Source organism: Phoenix dactylifera, unplaced genomic scaffold, assembly GCF_009389715.1.
Source record: "Phoenix dactylifera cultivar Barhee BC4 unplaced genomic scaffold, palm_55x_up_171113_PBpolish2nd_filt_p 001982F, whole genome shotgun sequence".
Lineage (NCBI taxonomy): Eukaryota > Viridiplantae > Streptophyta > Magnoliopsida > Arecales > Arecaceae > Phoenix > Phoenix dactylifera.
Genome location: NW_024069264.1, coordinates 4268 through 22008, shown reverse-complemented (window position 1 = coordinate 22008; position 17741 = coordinate 4268).

The window sequence follows — 17741 nt, the reverse complement described above, 5'->3', positions numbered from 1 at the left end:
GAGAGCCCATCCCTTCCTCTTCATTTTTCCCTCTTCTAGAGACGGTCGCCGGAGCCGTAGTCGTCGCCGGAGCCACCACCGCCGCCGGGTATCCTTTCGTCGACGACCGGAGGTGAGCAAGACAACATAGACCTATTTTTTTTTGGATTTAAGGGGAGAGAAACGATGGGAATCAATGGGTTTTACTTCCCCTGTTTCGGGGAAGTTCCTTTTGGGAGATTCGGCCGGCCGACGGCGGCCGGCCGGGGTCAATCCGGCCGAAACGGGTTCGGCCGGAGGTGGGCGAACAGGGGGCCGGGCTTCCCAGCCTCGGTCCCTCTCTTTCCTCCCTTTCTTCCTCTCTTTCTTCTCTTCTTCTTCCTCCGCTCGGCTTGTGACAGTGGGATGGCCGACGGCGGCGGGCCGAGCACCGCCGTCGAGGGCCACAGTCGGCAGTCGAGGGCCGACCGGAATCACCAGCCACCCCCCCCCCCCCTTCTTCCTTTTCCTTTCTTCTTCTTCTTCTTCTTCTTCTCTTCCTTCTTCTTCTTCTCTTTCTTCTTCTTCTTCTTCATTCGGCCTGGGTTTTTCCTGGCTTTGAGATCCGTGCCTCAAGTGGGGATCAGACCATGAACCGGTTTAGATTATGAACCGGTTCCACCTAATCCTTGTATTTGGTTTGATCTGGATTTGGGTGAATGGGTTTGGGTTATGGTTTGGATCTGAGTCAGAAATTTGGGTTAGTCTGACTTGAGTCTAATCTGGTCTGATCAGACCTGGTTTGGGTTGGGCTAAGGATCTGTTTTTGGGCTGAGTTGAACCTAATTGGATCTGTGGGCTGGTTTGGTATGGGCCTGAGATCTGATCTGGACCTGAATCTGGTTTGGTTCAATTGGGCCTAATCTGTTTTGGGCTACAATTGGTTTGGGTCTAAAGAATTCTGATTTTTGGGATTTAGTCTATTTATTCTTAGGGTCTATGCTTGATTTTGGGGACCCATTCTTGGATCTTTGAACTTAGAAATTTAAGGGGTTGGAATTAGTTTAAATTATGTTTCTAAATTAATTAAATAATTAATATTTATGTTTAACCAGGGGTTCGTGATATCTGTGGCAGGAATTTTTAAGCGAACCCAGGTAGGTGACCTATTGCTTTAAAGTAGAATTTTAACATGTATCTTGCATATGTTGATGTTATGTTTTATTATTGGCATTATGTGTTAGATTTAAAATTAAATATTTAAATTTCATAAATTGTTATATGCTTTACTGATGGGAGTATGATTATGACTTTAATTTGGAAAGTTGATTTATTGATTTTTAAAATCCGCGTGACTATAGTCTAGGCCCCGCCAATGGGATGATACGTTGGCCCTGTCGACTTGTACTGAGGAACTAGTTCCGACACCGCGACCACCGGTGATAGAATAGTGGCGGCACAGGGGTGCGTTTTGCTCTTCGGAGCGGCTCGGTGGAGCGTGAGTTTGGCACCAGGGGGTGCGGCACAGTGGTGCGTTGGCTCAGTGGAGCGGCTCTTCGGAGAGTTGTATTGGCACTTCGGTGTAACCATGCCACTGGGTGATGTGGCCGTAGTCATGCGGTTGAGTTATTTTGAGTCTCGGATTGGGTTTACAGATTATTGTGTGGATTTTTGGATTTATGTGTTTAGCTGCTTTTATATGCATTATGACATATTATATGATGACTTTATTGCATGATGTTGCCTACTGAGCTGTTAGCTCACTCCTACTATTTACATTTTTTACAGGTGATGATATGTGACTATGGGGATTACGGGGTGGAGTGATCATGATGTAGTTAGCTAGTAGATATTGACTTTTTCTTTTGACTTATGTATATATGGACATTTGAATTGAAAGTTGGAATTTATCTTTGTTTAGCTATTGATGTGGAATCTGATTCATCTGCCTTGCGTGCCTGCGGGGTTCGCCCTGCAGGTGCGCGGCGTCTGCTCGCGCCCCGGGCCCCGGGTTCGGGGCGTGACAGATTTAGTGGTATCAGAGCTTAAGGTTAAGGTATCCTAGGGTTTATGTTCAGGTGAGTATCAGTGGAGAATTATGATAGAAAAACTATCAGAGATGTGGTTTATAATCACTTGAGATTGTAACAAGAATGATATTGTAATCTAAGATTTAAGACCACTAGGGACTGTGGCCTTAATGGCACTAGAGTTTGACGTTTAAAACCATTGGGGATAGTGACAAATTGAAATTTGAGCATATGTTTAGGATCACTCGGGATTTAAGACCAAGTGGCATCAGTGTTTGTGGTTTAAGATCATTGGGATTAGTGACAAAATTTGAACCCAAGCATAAGATTAAGATCACTTGGGTTTGCGACGGAAATATATCATAGCTTAAGGTTATGATCACTTAGGACATGACAATTAAATTCAGTGCTTAAGCTGTAAGATCATTGGGCATTATGATAAAATGTATGCATCGGTTTGGTTTTCGATGCATACGAAAGGATAGTATAAATTGTCTTTGATCATGATAAGAGAGGTTTGACCTAAGATAAGTGTAGGTCAACAATGGCATATCGAGTATACCATGTTCAGATATTATTTAAATGATTTGAAAGTTCAAATTTGATGGGGGTTTTAATGTGATCATACTTTTGGTTTTGCTGCTAATTATTAGAGTGGGATTTGTACGTTGATTTAGTATTGGAGTAAGCTAAGGAGATTTCATAATATTGAAAGGAACGTTCTTCGAAGTTGAAAATGTATGTTGATTATATCTGGTGTTGGCATGTTGGATATTGCAAATGGGTCTATTTCCTATGGATGTATTTGATTATTTTGAGGCCATAGAGTATGCATATTGATGGGAGAATTCTAATTATTTGAATTCTCATTTTTGGATTGGGCTACTGGATTTTACTTATAATTGTAGAAGACTATTTGATGTGTTAATTTAAAACTCAAGCCTAGGTTTAAGATTTGAGCAGGGATCTTTTGTCGTTGTTGATGAAGCCACTAATAAATGTCATATTGAATAGAGACTTCGGTCATGAGATGCTTACATGAATTATCATATATAGCATTACTGATGGATGTTAAGAATCTTGGTGAAGGAAGATCTGGAGATCGATCGAGTTAAATTCTAGTGTATTGGCTCAATGACTCCTAAACCATTGAATTTGAAGTAAATCTTTTGGAAAGAAGATCAACGTGGATTGTTTAATCGAATTGCTGAGGAAATCCATGGTTAACTTATTTTAAATTAAACCTAGATATTTTGGATTCTAAGAAGGTTGTGGAGATCACATAGTGACCTTAAACTTGACTAAAGGATCGGGGGTTAGTTATGGTATGTACACTCTATATAAATTGAGGACAAAAAGATCTAAAGGTTTTGCTCTAGTTCTACTTGGAAATTTGAAATTTGGAGTTTCTTAGTCTCAATGCAAAGTGATACTTTAGTCAGAAATCATTTTGTGACTTTAAAGAATTAAATGAATTAAATCAGAGAGTGCAGCGGAAGTGTGGTGGTTTGACTTATTTTGAAACCGGTTAAGATCATTAATATTTGATCTAAAAGGCATTATGATGAAATTGTTGGAAAAAATTTAAATGCGCACGCGGCCCGAAATTTGGCCGCGTGCGCGTTTGAGAGAAAAAAAAAATAAAAGGGTAACGCCCAGCGGGCGTTACGCTTTGGAAACGGCCGCGGCCGCGGCCGCGTGCTCGTTTGAAAACGAAAACGCCAACGGGCGTTTTCGTTCGCATTAAATGGACGCGTGCGCCCGTTGGCGCACGTTGCGCGGACGCGTCCGCCGAAAAGACCATATTGCCCCCGATTAAATCCCTATATAAACCCCCTCCATTTCATCTCTTTAGAAACACGAAAAATTTCAGAAAAATAGTGGAAAAATTCTGGAAAAATTCTTCTCCCTCTTAGCCACTTCCAAATTTTATTTTACATTTTTTATTCAGTTTATTTAGTTCTTTTCATTCCGTTCTTTGCTGGATCTGCAAGTCCGATCGGGTTCGCTTTGACTTCTTCCGAGACGTGCCGAAGAAGAGGTTGTAGGGTCGTCGTATCTCCGAGAAGGATTGCCGGGTGACCCGTACGTGGGGGCAAATACTTCTTTGGGACAGCGTCTACGCGCTTCGACCTGCTTTCAATCAGGCTATTTCTTCTACCTTTATTTTTAATTTAATATTAGTAGATTGGTAGGATTTGAAATTCTATGATATAAACTTATTAAATGCATAGATTTACTTTGTGCTAGAATAGATTTATTTTGTATTAAAATAGAATTATTTGGATGCCGAATGATATGCATGTATATTATTTCCTTTAAGATTTTTTTATTAATTGAATTTATAGATTTATTTATTTAGTTAGGAGATATATTGCTAACAATCCAAAGAAGTATTTATTTTTGTTAGTAATATATAATTAATTAAATTCTTTATTACAATTGTGGCATATTAGATTTTAATTGCAATAATTGTTTTTGCTAGCACATCATCAATAATAAATTATTCTAAAGAGTTAATAATTTGGTTAACCTCCAAGAGGTTTATTATACCTCCATTTGGACTTCTCAAGGAGTAATTTCCAGATCCCATTCAAACGGAAAATTCGGAAATTGGTTGATACATAATAGTTAATCTATTGAATTGACTTATTAGATCTCAATAAATTATTCTAATAAAGAAATAAATATTTTAATTTGCTGAATTGACATTTTAGATCTTAATTACAATAATTGATTTGCCATAAAATTAGTAATCAATTATTTCAATAAGGCAATAATTCAAATCTAACATATAATTCATTAAATTGATATTTTAGATCTCAATTAAAATAATTGATTTGCTACTACTAAATTAGTAATCAATCATTGCTAATTCGGAAAATTCAAACGAAAAATTTTGAAATTAGTTAATCCACAATATCTAATTTAAATTTGCATTTAGGTTATTTTAAATATTGAATTTGTGTGATTTCTAGTGATTATATCCACTAACTAATAGTGTCTAAGAAAAGCTTGTCAAAAAGGCATACGTGCCTAAGAAAGGCTGGTACTTAAGTGAGCCTAGTGCTCCACCACCGATCTGGAGCTGATCTGGCTATTAGTTTTTTGGATATATCAATTAGACATCCAAAGTTCAATATAAATATTACTGCAATCTTTTGACATAGATTTTTTTGATTTCAATCAGGTTTCTGTCACTATTCTGTAACCCTGATCCTATGGCCTCAAACACTAGTGACCATCTTAGTGCCAAACCTGAAAAATTTGATGGCCATAACTTTAGGAGGTGGCAGAACCAAATGCGGTTCTGGCTCACCACATTAGGGTTAATCTCAGCCATAGGTGAAAGTACGATCGAAGTTGATAACGGGTCCAACCCAACTACCTCTTCCAACACTGAACATTCTGCCTCCACTAGCACACCCTCTAGGACACCTGATGAGATAGATTATCATTGTATCCATAGAATTCTAGGTGCTCTTTCTGAGAGGCTGTATGATATCTATTACACAGCCAAGAGTGCCAAAGAACTCTGGGACACCCTAGATAGCAAATATGGTCTTGATGATGCTAGGGTAAAGAGGTTCAAAGCCTCCGATTTCAATAAGTTTAGGATGGTGGACTCAAAGCCTATGAATGACCAAATTCATGAATTTGAAACCCTGATCCACCAGCTTAGGGCTAATGGAACCAATTTGGATGAATCATTCCAGGTAGCCTGTTTGATAGATAAACTACCTACTTCCTGGTCTGATTTTGCTAAGACCCTGAGCCATACCCAAGGAATTCTCACCCTAACCCAAGTCTTAAACTCCATTAGGATTGAAGAGCAGCATAGGCTCAGAAATAATACCTCTACTGGATCTAAAAATAATGCATATAATGTAGAAGCTCCTCCTAAGAAAAATCAGAACCGACCCTTCCGTAAGAATTTCAAGAAGAAACCCTACAACCCTAGAAACCCTAACCACCACTACAATGGGAAGCCTATTCAATCCCAGGAGCAGAAGAAGAAGAAAGAGGAAGGTGGTGCTCGTTTCTGTTATGTGTGTGGTCGGACCAACCATTTGTCTCCACAGTGCTTCTATAAGAAGACTGCACCTCTTCAATCTAAGAAGAAGGGTCCACACACATCCAGTGCTCAAGTCAACATGGTGACTTCCGGCGCTGGCTCCTCTGAGACAGCTTTCAGGTCTGTTTCCTTCACTCCTGAAGTTAACATGACTTTACAAGCACTAGATTGGTGGATTGATACCGGAGCTGGTATTCATATTTGTTCGGATCGTTCCTGGTTTTCTTCTTACCAGATCTCAAGTGGAGGAGCTGTGATCATGGCAAACAGCTCGGAGGCACGTGTGTTAGGAGTAGGACGTGTGGACTTAAAGCTTACCTCTGGAAAAGTCCTGTCACTGCACGGCGTCCAACATGTTCCAGTTGTTAGGAGAAACCTCATTAGTGGTTCTTTGCTTGTCCAGCAAGGCTTTCGTCTTGTCTTTGAGTCCAATAAGGTTGTAATTTCTCATGGTGTTATGTTTATTGGAAAAGGATTCCTTAGTGAAGGATTGTTCAAATTGAATGTAATAGCTCCTTCAATAAATGAAAATCCTTTGATTATGAATATAGAGCCTCCTTCTATTTGGCATGGTAGATTAGGTCATGTAAATTATAATTCAATTAAGCAACTTATGAACCTAAATCTAATACCAAAAAGTGATCTCAAGAACCATGAGAAATGTCAAACTTGTGTAGAAGCCAAACTCCCTAGGAAGCCTTTTAAATCTGTTAATAGGGATTCTGATCTATTAGAGTTGATTCATAGTGATGTTTGTGACTCTGGTAGAACTTCTAGGGGAGGTAACAGATACTTTGTAACATTTATAGATGATCTATCGAAGTTCTGTTACATCTACCTAATTAAAACCAAGGATGAGGTGCTCAGCAAATTTAAAATTTTTAAGATTGAAGCTGAGAACCAACAGGAAAAGAAAATTAAAATTCTTAGATCAGATCGGGGAGGTGAATATACATCAAATGACATAACTCAATTCTGTGAAGATCATGGAATCATTCATGAAGTGACTGCACCCTATTCTCCCCAATCAAATGGAGTAGCAGAAAGGAAGAATAGGACTTTAATGGATATGGTGAACTCCATGCTTATAAGCTCAGAAGTACCAGAAAATTTGTGGGGGGAAGCTCTTGTTTCAGCCTGTTATATCCTTAATAGAATTCCCTCTAAAAATAATGATCTAACCCCATATGAAGTTTGGAAACATAGAAAACCTAATCTTAGCTATTTAAAAGTGTGGGGGTGCTTGGCAAAAGTAAAAATACCTGATTTTAAGAGAAAGAAAATAGGCCCTAAAACAGTGGATGCCATATTCATAGGTTATGCAGCCAATAGTAATGCCAATAGATTTCTGGTAATAAGTTCAGAAATAAATGATATTAGTAACAACACTATCATAGAAGCCAGAGATGCAACATATTTTGAAGACACCTTTCCACTTAAGACTAGAGTAGATAGCGGTATAGCTAGTAGCTCTAGTAGAATAAGGACAAGAACAATAGAAGTAGAAGCAGAACCTAGGAGGAGTAAAAGATCCAGGGTAGAGAAAACATTTGGAGATGATTTTTATACCTTCCTAATAGAAGACTCTCCAACTACCTTTGAGGACGCAATGAAATCTTTGGATTCACCTTTTTGGAGAGAAGCTGTGGACAATGAGATGCAATCAATTATCCAAAACCATACTTGGGAATTGACTGATCTTCCTCCTGGTTGTAAAACAATAGGATGCAAATGGATCTTTAAGAAGAAACTTAGGCCTGATGGCTCTGTAGATAAATTTAAGGCTAGATTAGTTGCCAAGGGCTTTACTCAGAGACCTGGGGTAGATTTCTTTGATGTTTATGCACCTGTAGCTAGGATAACTACTATTAAGGTCCTTATAGCATTAGCCTCCATTCATAGATTAGTGATTCATCAGATGGATGTTAAGACAGCTTTTCTAAATGGAGACTTAAATGAAGAAATTTATATGGACCAACCAGAGGGATTTAAAACCCCAGGCCAAGAAAATAAAGTTTGCAGACTAGTCAGATCTCTTTATGGTCTTAAACAAGCACCTAAGCAATGGCATTTGAAATTTGATGAAACCATAATGACATTTGGATTTGAAATCAATAGCACAGACGAATGTGTATATCATAAGAGAGTTGGACACAAATTTGTGATCTTGTGCCTTTATGTAGATGATATACTGATCTTTGGGACAGATCTTCAGATAATTGATGAAGTAAAACAATTTTTAAGTCATAAGTTTGATATGAAAAGACTTGGGACAAGCTGACTTAATTTTAAATACCAAAATAATTAGAAGTGCAAATGGAATTGAGTTATCCCAAAGTCATTATGTTGACAAGATACTCAACAAATTTAATTATTCGGATTGTCAGCCTGTCTCTACTCCCTTTGATCCCTCTACACATCTTAAGAAGAACTTAGGAACTCCTATCCTTCAAAGCCTATATGCTCAAATCATAGGCTCACTAGGATTCCTAACTAACTACACTAGGCCAGACATAGCATATGCTGTAAATAGACTTAGTAGATATACTGTTAATCCAAATAGAGATCATTGGACAGCATTAGAGAGAATTCTTAGGTATCTTAAGGGTACCAAGTCCTATAGTTTGCACTTTAGTGGGTTTCCTGCTGTTTTAGAAGGCTATAGTGATGCCAACTGGATCAGCGATACCTTAGATGTTAAATCCACCACAGGATACGTCTTTCTCCTAGGAGGTGCTGCTGTGTCTTGGAAATCCACCAAACAAATCTTAATATCTAGGAGTACCATGGAATCTGAACTGATAGCTTTAGACACTACTAGCACTGAGGCTGAGTGGCTCAGAGATCTACTTATAGACCTTCCTGTAGATGAGTCACCTTTACCACCTGTCTCCTTACATTGTGACTGTAAATCTGCAATAGATAAGTGCAACCAAGAAAATGCCAATGTAAAAATGAACAGGCACTTAAAAGTACGTCATAAATCATTGAGATATAAATTGAAAAATAATGTTATTGCCTTGAATTTTGTAAAATCAGAAAAAAATTTGGCTGATCAGCTTACAAAAGGTTTATCTAGAACAGTGGTTCTAGAGTCGTCGAGGGGGATGGGGCTTAGCCCATAAAGATAGATCACCACGGTGGGAACCCAACCTTAAAAGGTTCAATGGGTAGAAACAAACCGAAGTGTGACTAAGAGGAGCACTATTTTATGTTGTCCTCATCCCTATGGCGCTAGTGCTCATAAAAGCAAGCGGTAGGATGAGTTCGTTTGTATAACTCTTAATGAGTCCGAGACCCAAGAGGCAGGAGCTTCCTTGCTAGCTTCCTTATTAGGACTCACCTATATGTGCAGTCGTGAGGCCGCGATTATGGGAAATGGGCGATTCCCTAAAAAGCACATGATAGATATCTGCGCATGGCCATAACAGCGCAACCCGCTTAGAACCCAGATCGGGCTATATTATGTGTGTTGTTGATTTAATCTGAGCCATGGACCGAGGTTCAAGGTTAAGACCACCTTGGCTCCACAGATGTAATCAATTGTCACTAAGTGAAGGTTCAAACCGAAAGGTACCTACACCTATTACATAATATAAGATATCCAGCATTTTATTTTGATTTTAAAATTATTTAAATTTTTTGTGGGAGATTGTTGGAAAAAATTTAAATGCGCACGCGGCCCGAAATTTGGCCGCGTGCGCGTTTGAGAGAAAAAAAAATAAAAGGGTAACGCCCAGCGGGCGTTACGCTTTGGAAACGGCCGCGGCCGCGGCCGCGTGCTCGTTTGAAAACGAAAACGCCAACGGACGTTTTCGTTCGCATTAAATGGACGCGTGCGCCCGTTGGCGCACGTTGCGCGGACGCGTCCGCCGAAAAGACCATATTGCCCCCGATTAAATCCCTATATAAACCCCTCCATTTCATCTCTTTAGAAACACGAAAAATTTCAGAAAAATAGTGGAAAAATTCTGGAAAAATTCTTCTCCCTCTTAGCCACTTCCAAATTTTATTTTACATTTTTTATTCAGTTTATTTAGTTCTTTTCATTCCGTTCTTTGCTGGATCTGCAAGTCCGATCGGGTTCGCTTTGACTTCTTCCGAGACGTGCCGAAGAAGAGGTTGTAGGGTCGTCGTATCTCCGAGAAGGATTGCCGGGTGACCCGTACGTGGGGGCAAATACTTCTTTGGGACAGCGTCTACGCGCTTCGACCTGCTTTCAATCAGGCTATTTCTTCTACCTTTATTTTTAATTTAATATTAGTAGATTGGTAGGATTTGAAATTCTATGATATAAACTTATTAAATGCATAGATTTACTTTGTGCTAGAATAGATTTATTTTGTATTAAAATAGAATTATTTGGATGCCGAATGATATGCATGTATATTATTTCCTTTAAGATTTTTTTTATTAATTGAATTTATAGATTTATTTATTTAGTTAGGAGATATATTGCTAACAGAAATACTTGAGTTAGATTCAGGAGAATGTTGTTGATTCTATGGATGATCTAAAGGTAGCTATGTAATTCTCACCAGTGGATTCTTCTACTGTTGACAACTTTTGGGAGAATCTTGGGCATGTTAAATTTAGCATTTACGGATGATGATTCTTTGGTTAGTCTTAGACTTGGAATGTTTTAACATGGATCTCTTATTTGTTGGAATGATGTGGGAGAAAGAAAAGCAAAATGATTATAGAATACTAAGAGGATTTGATACTAAAGATTTCTCCTATTTCTATTAAGCCAATTATGATCTCTGGGTAGAATTAAGAGAAATTAATTTCTTTGGGATATAATTATGACAGTTTAATCCAAGGTTGGGAATTTGGAATTCTTTTGAAGGAGATCAAAAGAACTTAATACGTGTGGTAAATAGAAAGGACCAAGTTTTGAGGAGGCGCACGATTCCTTATGTAAAGGTGCAGTGGAGCAATCACAGTGAGAGAGAAGCTACTTGGGAGCTGGAGGAGGAGATGATAGAGAAGTTTCCTGCTTTGTTCTCGGATTGAGGTATGTTTTAATTTCGAGGACGAAATTTTTTTTTTAGTTGGTTAGAGTGTAAAGACCGGAAATTGGGCCCGTTCTTGGGCCCAATGAACTGAAGTCGGCAATGGATGCCGACTTCAGTCTGTTCATCGTGGTCTTCCCACGATGAACACGCCGGCCGAATGGCCAGCGAAACCCCCGCAAGCCCCCCCCGCTCTTCCCTCTTCCCCTCTCTCCCTCTCCCTCTCTCCCTCTCTCTCTCCCTTTCTCTTTTCTCTGAGAGCCCATCCCTTCCTCTTCATTTTTCCCTCTTCTAGAGACGGTCGCCGGAGCCGTAGTCGTCGCCAGAGCCACCACCGCCGCCGGGTATCCTTTCGTCGACGACCGGAGGTGAGCAAGACAACATAGACCTATTTTTTTTTTGGATTTAAGGGGAGAGAAACGATGGGAATCAATGGGTTTTACTTCCCCTGTTTCGGGGAAGTTCCTTTTGGGAGATTCGGCCGGCCGACGGCGGCCGGCCGGGGTCAATCCGGCCGAAACGGGTTCGGCCGGAGGTGGGCGAACAGGGGGCCGGGCTTCCCAGCCTCGGTCCCTCTCTTTCCTCCCTTTCTTCCTCTCTTTCTTCTCTTCTTCTTCCTCCGCTCGGCTTGTGACAGTGGGATGGCCGACGGCGGCGGGCCGAGCACCGCCGTCGAGGGCCACAGTCGGCCGTCGAGGGCCGACCGGAATCACCAGCCACCCCCCCCCCCCCCCCTTCTTCCTTTTCCTTTCTTCTTCTTCTTCTTCTTCTTCTCTTCCTTCTTCTTCTTCTCTTTCTTCTTCTTCTTCTTCATTCGGCCTGGGTTTTTCCTGGCTTTGAGATCCGTGCCTCAAGTGGGGATCAGACCATGAACCGGTTTAGATTATGAACCGGTTCCACCTAATCCTTGTATTTGGTTTGATCTGGATTTGGGTGAATGGGTTTGGGTTATGGTTTGGATCTGAGTCAGAAATTTGGGTTAGTCTGACTTGAGTCTAATCTGGTCTGATCAGACCTGGTTTGGGTTGGGCTAAGGATCTGTTTTTGGGCTGAGTTGAACCTAATTGGATCTGTGGGCTGGTTTGGTATGGGCCTGAGATCTGATCTGGACCTGAATCTGGTTTGGTTCAATTGGGCCTAATCTGTTTTGGGCTACAATTGGTTTGGGTCTAAAGAATTCTGATTTTTGGGATTTAGTCTATTTATTCTTAGGGTCTATGCTTGATTTTGGGGACCCATTCTTGGATCTTTGAACTTAGGAATTTAAGGGGTTGGAATTAGTTTAAATTATGTTTCTAAATTAATTAAATAATTAATATTTATGTTTAACCAGGGGTTCGTGATATCTGTGGCAGGAATTTTTAAGCGAACCCAGGTAGGTGACCTATTGCTTTAAAGTAGAATTTTAACATGTATCTTGCATATGTTGATGTTATGTTTTATTATTGGCATTATGTGTTAGATTTAAAATTAAATATTTAAATTTCATAAATTGTTATATGCTTTACTGATGGGAGTATGATTATGACTTTAATTTGGAAAGTTGATTTATTGATTTTTAAAATCCGCGTGACTATAGTCTAGGCCCCGCCAATGGGATGATACGTTGGCCCTGTCGACTTGTACTGAGGAACTAGTTCCGACACCGCGACCACCGGTGATAGAATAGTGGCGGCACAGGGGTGCGTTTTGCTCTTCGGAGCGGCTCGGTGGAGCGTGAGTTTGGCACCAGGGGGTGCGGCACAGTGGTGCGTTGGCTCAGTGGAGCGGCTCTTCGGAGAGTTGTATTGGCACTTCGGTGTAACCATGCCACTGGGTGATGTGGCCGTAGTCATGCGGTTGAGTTATTTTGAGTCTCGGATTGGGTTTACAGATTATTGTGTGGATTTTTGGATTTATGTGTTTAGCTGCTTTTATATGCATTATGACATGTTATATGATGACTTTATTGCATGATGTTGCCTACTGAGCTGTTAGCTCACTCCTACTATTTACATTTTTTACAGGTGATGATATGTGACTATGGGGATTACGGGGTGGAGTGATCATGATGTAGTTAGCTAGTAGATATTGACTTTTTCTTTTGACTTATGTATATATGGACATTTGAATTGAAAGTTGGAATTTATCTTTGTTTAGCTATTGATGTGGAATCTGATTCATCTGCCTTGCGTGCCTGCGGGGTTCGCCCTGCAGGTGCGCGGCGTCTGCTCGCGCCCCGGGCCCCGGGTTCGGGGCGTGACATTAAGAAATATGTAATTCCATTTGTTATATTTTTTAACTATGTAAAATAGAATGAATAGTGTGCAACAACTTGGATGGGCCTCCAATCACATTGACATGCACAATAAATAAGTAGAGAAAATCAAATATGTGAAAAATCACTGGCATGCACAAATAAGTCAAGCCAATAGACTTACCTGCACACGAACCAGTTGTAACTGAGCAAATGATAATTTCTCTTTTGGTCTTCCACTCATAACGGATGCTGACATAGTACATAGGCATGGAAAAATAAACTCTCTATGATTAGCTTCTTTTGTTAGTTTTTGAACCTGATCAAAATAAGATTTGGCATGGAGACCGCCCATGTTTCTAACCGTTTGATACGATTAATAATTTGCTTTGGCTCATCAAAAAGTGATACCATATGTCTATATCCCAATTTTCAATCAATTGTTTTAGTAAGGAAACCAACACTAGCTTAGATTCTCACACAAGTGGAGATGGGAGGGTCCATCTAAAATCCAGAAAAATATTAGTTAGATCACATCGATCATGAACAAATCCAACTAGAAAGTAACACATATAATAGTAATCTCCTTTTCCTCCTCTTCCTTCTTTATATATGTAATAGCAACACGTGCTAGAATGAATTTATTTATGGTCCATGATAAACTTGGTCCAGCTAATAATTTCTCCATGTTTGGATCTACTAGGTGAAGACTTCACTGGAAACGAAAGTAATCTTGGGCAAAATGAATCAGAATTTACACGTCTTAACCTATCAGTGGCCGGTCATTGTGGACATCTATAACTTTTATGTTGAGAGTAGATATCCATAACTTTCCTAAGCACAACTTTTCTCAAAAAAGAACAAAAAAAATTATCTGATCACAACGTAGTGATGGAATCAATTTTCCCACTTGGAAGATTTGTCTCTGTATCATCCAACTAAGAACATTCCGTCTTCTTAAAACAGTGAATAAAGTTTGAAAATATAGAAAGCATAGATTCTCTTAGCAATGCGAATCTCATGGTAGATGGCTATCCAATTCCAAGGGTCGTGCATCAGCACCCACATCAGCTCCCTAAAGTTCATGGTTATAGTGCAAAGCTTGATTGGCCTCTACCAAACAACTTTTTCATGAAAATATTCGGTCTCATATAATTAATTCGATAGTTTAGTGTCCAAGGGAAACATGAATAGCTCGATAATTTAGCTTCAGGGAGGGAAAACACTTTCAAATATATCCGAGTGCCAGGGCAAACAACAAACTTTCCTATTTCATGATAGATCTATGCCTCCAATTGTGCCTTTCGTGCAAAAGAACGGTGGATCTTTTTTCTCACAATGCTAACCGTATGCGATCCTATTACGTAGATAGAGCTAGAAAGACCTTAATTCAAAGTAAAGAATACGGTCTCTAAGCTTATGCGTGACTAATGTAGTTTGATTTTTTTTTTCTGTAAAATTTGGAGCTTGTAGCCATTCTGCATTCTACTGCCTTTTTTTTTAAGTCTCATTCGGATGTGAGAAGGGGTACAACAACTTAGTCTTCTAAGATCAATAAAATAGAGTTCTTCATGTTCAAAAGAGAATGGAACAACAAAAAAATATTGGCTTGAAAATTTTTGTGAAATTGCTTGGAACTTTCAGGAAATGAATGCTCATACTTGTAGGTCTGGATGAAGTCCTTTCCTCCACTACTTCTTACGAAGATCAACATTTTCTGTCATAATTATCAGACACTTGGTTTGGGGCCATTTAGCTTCTTTTTTTCACATCTGTTTTTCTCCTCCTTTTGACAATGTAACTCATTGCTGTTATAAATATGATTAATCTTCAATAAAAGCCGGGCGGCTTCTTCTTGCCTCCTTTTACATCAAAAACAATACTAACTGTTGCATCGTATCTTGCACAAATTTTAAAGCACTCTAATCTCTTTCATCTACCTTTCTGCACAAATCTTGACATGGTTATTGCTTGTTCCAACAGTTGACATCATAAAAGAAAGGAAATCATTCTGCGCGAAAGATACAACCCAAGCCTCCGGCTATTAGGGTCCGCAACAGCATTTTTCTTCTCTCTCACACGGTACTCTCTCTCTCTCTTTTCTTTGATAGAACAATCTTATGTGCCCTTGACATAGAATTAATCCCCGAATCAATCTAAGAAAAGAAGCAGTATGAAAAGCTCCAGCTTTGTACAATTTCATGATGATTGCTTCGAAAATTCGGCATGTGAATCCACAAGCAAACACACCAACCAGGAATTTACACATAAGCTCAATGTTTTCTCAACTTATTTGTTGTTCGCATATGTATCCACATTAGAGGTATTCTTAATGCAGAAAATTCTGGAAACAACATACTAATTCATCGAGCTAATCTGTTGAGCTCGTACTGTATGTAAGTTGGAGAACCTTCTCCCAAGAGTAGCTCACTTGAAAGCCAATATAAACATGCATGCACCGTTGAATTACACATGTATGCCCCTTGAACAACCGTTAGCCTTCTCTCAAATGGACTCGAAGATGGGCCGATCGATCGATGATGCATGTCTCAACCTAACATCTTATTAATAGATTTTTCTCTTTTTTTTCCTGAGAAGGTGACAATTAAAGACTTGTACATATTAAAATTACCCAGCTCCTAGTACTCGGAATGCAGCATTCAGAATTTGAATCGAAGACCTCTAATTGCCTGGCAAAAAGGTATGAACATGGTGTGCACGTTAGGTTAGACGAAAGACCAGATTGAACTAACAAAACCTCTAGAAGTCCAAAGGTCCGAACGATAGATAAATACTAGACCTACACCTCAACAAAAAGAAAAAAGATAAATAAATACTAGACCTGACTGGAATAACACCGAACCAACTGGTAGGCCATGATAGAAATAAAGGATGGGCATGGTCAAGCCTTAGTCATGCTGGACCAGAAACCTTAATGAAGTGGACCCCTAGATCCCTGAGATAAATGGATCTGCTGGCCTACAAAGATCGGAGATCGTGGATAAAAATACTTTTTTTAAAAGGAAAATCCAATTGTTTGATAAAAATAAGATGATGTGCCCTGTAAATTTTTTAATCAAGGAAGAACCCATAGATATTGGCCTCAGTAACATCATAGTTATCGAGCTCAGAAGTCGTTCTCACGAGCCATAGTAAGATGACAGCTGGAGGGCCCCCAGTGCCGTTTCTTTCTACTGTCTCGGTCGGCATCAGCTGTTCTCACTCTTGCTCATCTTTGAAACAATGGATGGAGTAAAGCATGTTCAAGATAGCTTTTTTCTCGCCCTGAGGATCCCAAGGATAGGGGGGGTTCCATCAAATAATGGAGTTTAAACATTGTCCCTCTCTGGTTCAATTGTTCTTATTGCTCCATGTTATGCTCAAGAAAAATTTAATTAACATGTTTTGTGCTAGGATGTGGAGTTATAATCTCATCCATCTAATCCAATCGTACCACTTCTGTTCATGTTATGGAAATCAACCAACCTTCATGGATAAAACTGAATGATAAAAGATGTCTTCCACGTCAAGGATATGTAGTACAGACAAAGAATAGCTCCAGTCCAATTTTTGTGCAATGAGTCAGTAAATAAAGAGCAATCTGATGCAATCAGCTAATAATGTTACATTACTTGTCCCATATCAATGGACAAGCTAAGATTGTCTAATAAGCAACAGATGCCACAAGAGAAAGGATACCATATTTAACGACTAATGAATCAGCATGACTATATGTGGCCATTGTCCCTAATAAGGATTGGACAATTTGAATGCACTAGCCGATAAACTAGTCGATATCAACACCGATCGCTTTCTTACATACGAATTAAACAACGATCTACCTTCCCCGCTTAGCATGGCTCGGGCGTGCACTACAAGTGATAATGTGGACGATAATTGCAGCTAAACTGATACTGAGGACAACAATAATAAGTTGTGGCATGATGTCAATTCATTCAACGAAAAGTTAGGTACAGATTAAAATGTTGGTGCTTTTCCTAGATTTCTTTTAAAAGAAGCTTTTCCCAAATTAACTCCTCAGGAGGGTTAAGAAGTGGCCAACAGCAAAGTAAAGCAGTGAAACCAGCAAATACGCATGCCGGCCAAACAATAATAAGGACAGCATGCTAGAAACCAATCGCCGCCCACCACAGGGCTCCACTGCCTTGTACAAATCACTTTGTCCTGTAAAAGAACCCCACGCTAAGCTGCCTTCCCCGCATGCCACAGCCCAGATGCGCACTAAAGCCGAGCCGACCACAAGCAGAGACAATGGGTTCCACGCCAGTTCACACATATCATCAAACACCTTTTAACACAAAACCTATACTAGTCGGCCAAGAAAGACCTGCTCCACTTCTGTGTGGGCCCCGGGGAACGCACACGCACCCCATCCAAGTATCTATAAAACCCCGTGCCCCCCATCC